This window comes from Xyrauchen texanus, chromosome 30 (genome assembly GCF_025860055.1).
Source record: "Xyrauchen texanus isolate HMW12.3.18 chromosome 30, RBS_HiC_50CHRs, whole genome shotgun sequence".
NCBI classification, from domain to species: Eukaryota; Metazoa; Chordata; class Actinopteri; order Cypriniformes; family Catostomidae; genus Xyrauchen; species Xyrauchen texanus.
The window spans coordinates 16,891,147-16,897,332 of record NC_068305.1 but is presented as its reverse complement, the minus strand read 5'-3'; the positions used below and the strand labels follow the sequence as shown (position 1 = coordinate 16,897,332).

The 6,186-nt window shown below is 43.9% G+C and overlaps 1 pseudogene; it reads left to right on the top strand.

The window, feature by feature from the left end:
• Window positions 1-2,112: 2,112 nt before the first annotated feature.
• LOC127623905 (uncharacterized protein K02A2.6-like) lies at window positions 2,113-4,996 on the top strand (annotated as a pseudogene).
• The last annotated feature ends 1,190 nt before the right edge of the window (window positions 4,997-6,186 follow it).

The following is a 6,186-nucleotide window of genomic DNA, read 5'->3' as shown; positions in this document are numbered from 1 at the left end:
AGGAACTCATGCTGGTTAAGCCAGATAAGATGCCTTCTGGTCTTCACTAGTAAACCATCATCCCATGCCAAGGACCAGCATCCAAAACACAACATATGCTGTTGACCAGCATTGCTGCTCGTTTCAAAAATTCCCCATTTCAGAGTGAGTCAGCCTGAAATTACATCCCTTCCACAGACCTCTAAAGGTCCACAGGAGATAAATTCCAGCGTATGCTCACCCACTCCTGTGGACAGCAAATCTACTGTTACACATGAATCTATGGGACATTCTGTGCTTAGGTGCACAGTCAAGCATAAACACCTCTTTTCTGCTGTTTTTGAAATTGCTTTGTTTTATGAAAGATTTTACTTTTTATGTTGGCTAGAATAGACTCCAGCTGAGTGAACAGAGCACAATCCTCTATTTTTCTCTCCCTCTCATTCCCACACGCACCCTCACACTACTTCATTTCTATAACAAGTGTTCCTCTTGCTCACTTTATAGTGCAAATGGGTGTAATACTCAAAGGGGAGGCTGTGTCTGGGAAATATGACTCTTCTGTCTCTATATTATTCATAATCCACAAATTCTCAACCTTTGGGCCGGCTGCTGCCGCTCAAGGGTGAAGACACTTCACACACTGAAATTAAGCTCCACCGGGGCTACAGCAGAGTCAAAAGCACAGGCTGATGAGAAAATGCACTGATGTGCTGGTTAGAGTTGATGAATGAATATTATTGAGTAAGGAGTTGTTTCATGAAGCGGACTACATAATTGATGCTCAATACTAAGTTAAAGCGCAAAGAAAGGTGGCTGTTCTAATGCTGCAGTTTTTTTTTTCTCTCTTTCAAATTACAGGGACTCTTGTCCTTGTTTGTGGCAGGGTTGCCATGGAGATGATTGTGAAGGAAAACCAACGCCAAATTTCTCTGTTGGATGCACAAATTAAAAATTATCATTGCTCTGTACAGTATAAGACCAGTTGGAAAGGAGACCAAATTCTCAGTGCTAATATAGCAACTTTTTTACCCTATAATATACCAAGCAAAACTGCACCTGAATTTGACAGTCAGTGATAACTGTAATGTAATACTGCTATTCCTCCATTGTGCCTGTAGGTGGCACTGCCACTTGTAATTATTAGTTGTATTCTTTAATAATAAAATCCAGAAGTAGAACGTATCCCTGAATGTTGGCTGTGTTATTTGCACGTGGGTTACCTCAATTGTTTTATACATGTTATGTTAGTGGGAAACATAACATAATTGGCGACGAGGTGGATTAAATTACCACGAACCTACTACATTGAATCGAGAGTAGTTAGGCGCAACGTTACTACAACTTTTATATTGTTTTCTCTGCGTAGCTAAAGTGATTTAGGTTAGCTAGGATGGCTGCTACCTTTGGCCACATGGAAGGTTTTGATGAAAGCGTTGAACCGTGGACCACTTACATTGAAAGATTTGAACACTTCATAGAAGCTAACAGTATTGAGGCCGACAAGAAAGTGCCTGTGCTACTCAGTGTGATCGGAGGAAAAACATATGGTTTACTCCGAAGTCTTATCGCGCCGGACAAACCGGGAGAGAAAAGCTTCAAGCACATCACAGACACGCTACAGCAGCACTTCTCTCCGAAGCCCCTGGTCATCGCGGAGAGTTTTCGTTTCCATCGGCGGAATCAGGAGAGCGAATCGGTGACACAGTATGTTGCAGTGCTTAGAGGATTGTCAGAACACTGTGAATTTGGAGGACATTTGGATGATGCACTTCGCGATAGATGTGTGTGTGGCTTGAAGAGTGAGGCTACTCAAAAACGCTTGTTGACTGAGTCTGCGCTGACGTTTCAGAGAGCGGTAGAGTTGGTGGTCTCCATGGAAACGGCGTCACGTGAAGCACACCAACTCAGCGGATCACTGACGGTAAATACACTGTCTTTATCAAAGAGTAAGACTGCAAACAAATGCAAACGATGTGGAAAGAATAACCATAGTGATGATGACTGTTGGTTTAAAGACAAAAACTGTAATGCTTGTGGAAAAAAGGCCATATCAGTCACGTTTGCAGGAAAAGTAACGTTAATGATGACAGAAAAACAAAGAGTGGAAACACAGCAAAAGCCACACGGCCAATGAAAGCATTTAAGCAGAAAGGCTATATAAAAAAAGGAAATGTACACCGCCTTGATGCTGATGCAGTGTCCAATGATGATGACACAGACTCTGATTTAGCGCTGTATAAACTGTCACAGCCAGGAGAAAAGTCCAGTATCACCGTGAAACCAGAAATTGAAGGTATGCCACTGGAAATGGAACTGGACACGGGCGCAGCAGTGTCATTGATTTCAACAGAGACTTATGATCGAATATTGAAACACCTGCCCCTATGCTCAACAGACATTGTTCTTCAGACTTACACTGGGCAAGCTTTGCGTCCTGAAGGTGTAATTGATGTACATGTGAAAATGGAAATAAAGAAATAAAAACAGTCAAATTGAAGACGCTAGAAGCTGTGCTGCAGAAACATGCCGCTATTTTCTCTAAACAGTTGGGAGAAATGAAGAACATCAAAGCTAAAATAACATTGAAGCCTGGATACAAACCCAAGTTTTGCCAGCCCAGAGTCGTTCCGTATGCTCTTTGTCCAAAAGTCGAAGCAGAGCTGAACCGTCTCACTGAAATTGGAGTATTGACTCCGATACAGTACAGCGAATGGGCCACGGCAATAGTCCCTGTTGTAAAGAAAAACGGAGATGTGCGCATCTGTGGTGACTTTAAGGTGACGGTAAACCCTGTCTTACACATTGAACACTATCCATTACCGCACATTGAGGACCTGTTCGCTTCATTAGTGGGAGGACAATGTTTCAGCAAGTTGGACTTGTCACATGCTTACCTCCAAATGTCGGTCGAGGAGGAGTCCAGGAAGTTCCTCACAATTTCCACACAGAAAGGGCTTTTTCAGTACAATCGCCTTCCATTCGGAATCGCTTCGGCACCAGCCATATTCCAGAGAGCTATAGACCAAGTATTACAAGGTCTGCCTAATGTCCATTGTTACCTTGATGACATTCTGGTTACCGGCGGACTGAAGCTGAACACCTGGAAAACCTGGAGGCAGTCCTTGGACGACTGGAACAGTTTGGCTTGCATGCTGAAAAAGGGAAATGTGACTTCTTCAAGGACTCACTGGAATACCTGGGTCACATAATTGATGCGGAAGGTTTGCACAAGTCACCTAAAAAAGTGAGTGCAATTGTCAATGCGCCAATTCCATTAAACATCACACAGCTGAGATCATTTCTCGGCCTGTTAAACTATTACGGGAGATTCATACCCCATCTGGCAAACATAGCGAATCCTCTGAACGCCCTGCTGTGTAAAGGGAAACGCTGGCAGTGGTCTGCAGAGTGCGATGCTGCATTCAAAAAGGCAAAAGAACAACTGGTGTCACAAAATGTCTTGACGCACTATGACTCTCAGAACGCCATTCGGCTTGCATGTGACGCATCACCTTATGGTATTGGTGCCATCATTTCCCACATGCTACCCAGCGGTGAAGAAAAGCCAATAGCCTTCGCGTCGCGCACACTTAGCAAGGCAGAACAGAATTATGCACAGATTGAGCGTGAGGCTCTGGTCATAGTGTTTGGGGTCAGAAAATTCCACCAGTATCTCTACGGACGGAAATTCACGCTTTTCACAGATCACCGCCCCCTTACTACGATCTTTGGGCCGAAAAAAGGAATTCCGTCTATGGCGGCAGTGCGGATGCAAAGGTGGGCATTACTATTGTCTGCGCACAACTATACAATAGAGTACAAAAGAGCTGAGCATCATGCAAATGCTGATGGTCTTTCCCGTCTGCCGTTACAAGTATAGCACAGTGAGGAAAAGGATGCCGTAGAGCTGTTTTACCTTGGACAAACGGAGAAACTCCCTGTCAGTGCCACTGATATCCGACGTGAGACTATGAGTGATCCAGCCTTGTATACAATCGTAGAAATGGTCACAAAAGGGACCCCAGCTGTCAACCTGACTGGTAATAATGAAGTCTCACCTTTCATCTCCAGACGCAATGAGCTGTCCGTTCAAAACGGGTGCTTAATGCGAGGCATGAGAGTCATTATTCCCCTCAAGCTGCGGAAAAGAGTACTGGAGGAACTGCACACAGGCCATCCAGGAATTGTCCGAATGAAAGCCATTGCTCGCAGTTATGTGTGGTGGCCTGGTATTGATGCTGACATTGAACTGTGTGTAAAAATGTGTCAGTCATGTCAACAAATACAGAAAATGCCATCCCAAGCACCCCTCCACCCATGGGAGTGGCCAAGCAAACCATGGGAGCGCATACATGTAGATTTTGCTGGGCCATGTGAGGGTCACATGTACCTAGTCGTGGTTGACGCACATTCGAAGTGGCCTGAGGTGCAGTTGATGACATCAACAACTGCAGAAAGAACAATTAAAGTTTTGCGGAATCTCTTCAGCCATTATGGACTGCCTGAACTCCTGGTGAGTGATAATGGACCACAATTTGTCTCTCAGGAGTTTGTAACTTTCCTGAAGGCCAACCATGTGAAACATATCCGTTCCGCCCCATACCATCCAGCGACCAATGGGCAGGCTGAAAGGTTTGTTCAGTCGCTAAAACAAGCACTGAAGACGTCTAAGGGTTCTTCTACACTTCAGAGACGGCTGGAAACATTCTTGCTGACGTACCGCAACACACCACATCCGACGACAAGAGAGTCCCCTTCCTTGTTATTTTTGGGACGACAACTGCGCACACGTTTGGATGCTTTGAAACCCAGTGTGACAGCTGCCGTGCGACTCTCACAGACTTCCCAGGTCCTCCGCAGAGCTGGCCGTTCCAAGCCAAGACAGTTTGGAGTCGGTGAGGCTGTGCTGGCTCGTGATTACAGAGGGAGAGAAAGATGGACATCAGGTGTGGTGACGGCTCAAAGTGGTCCAGTATCTTATACTGTGGATGTAGGAGCTTCTGAGGAATGGTGACGCCATGCTGATCAACTCTTGTCCATTCCGAAGCAAACAGCTGAAACTCAGGTGACACAATCACCTGACATCAGTGATGTGTCTGTTCCTGTACAGACCTCTGTAGATGACACAGTGACACACCAGGAGAGTCTCTGATAAACCATGGCAAACTCAACATTCCATCAGTGCAGGTCAGAGGTTATCCAGCCAGAGTGATTAAACCGCCCAACCGTCTGACATTATAGAGTCATGAGACACCCCTGCTGGACTGAACTGTAATTAGTTATGTTAGTGAGCCTGTTCTGACATGGGGCAGAATAATCCCCGAACTGGCTCGAGGCAAGAGGCAGTCTACCCTCTACCTCTAGAAAAAAAATAAGCATAATTTTTGTGTAGCTGAGAATGCATTGTTTTCTTTGTTTCTTGATTAAGAGGGGAGGAAATGTTATGTATGTAATACTGCTATTCCCCCATTGTGCCTGTAGGTGGCACAGCCACTTGCAATTATTAGTTGTATTCTTTAATAATAAATCCAGAAGTAGAACATATTCCTGAATGTTGGCTGTGCTATTTGCATGTGGGTTACCTCAATTGTTTTATACATGTTATGTTAGTGGGAAACATAACAATAACCATGAATTAGTATTTTTTCTTTTCATGGAAAAGAGCAGTTGTAACTCCTTTTGTGTTCCAAATATAAGCAAAAGGAGGTTTGGAAGAATTTTTTATTCTTTTATTTTTTAAAGCAACCAATTTTAGACTTAATGGGATAATTATCAAAAAGTTTCAGATAATTTTCTGAAACTGTTTACAAAAATCAACTTGGCTCCAAAATCTGAGGGAGAATGAGCATAATATTTGTGTTGTAATCCCCTCACCTCCAAAGCACACCACTTGAACATTAAAACTGCTCTCTTTTTCTGTACATCTCAATCATAGGTTTTCTGCGGTTTCATGCAGATTGTTTCACATGATCTGTGATCATTTACTCACCCTCATGTTATCCCAGTCTCTTATATGACTTGTGGAACACATGACAGAATGTCTGCATCAGCCACCATTCATTTTGTGATGAAGCAGGCAAGGAATAAGGATCTAAACGCAGCTTTATTATACTGAAAGACAAACAAGTTATCTCAGAACAAAAGGAACCACAAAACACCGGGACCCTGACACAGCACATAGACAAACCCATTCATACATGCAAG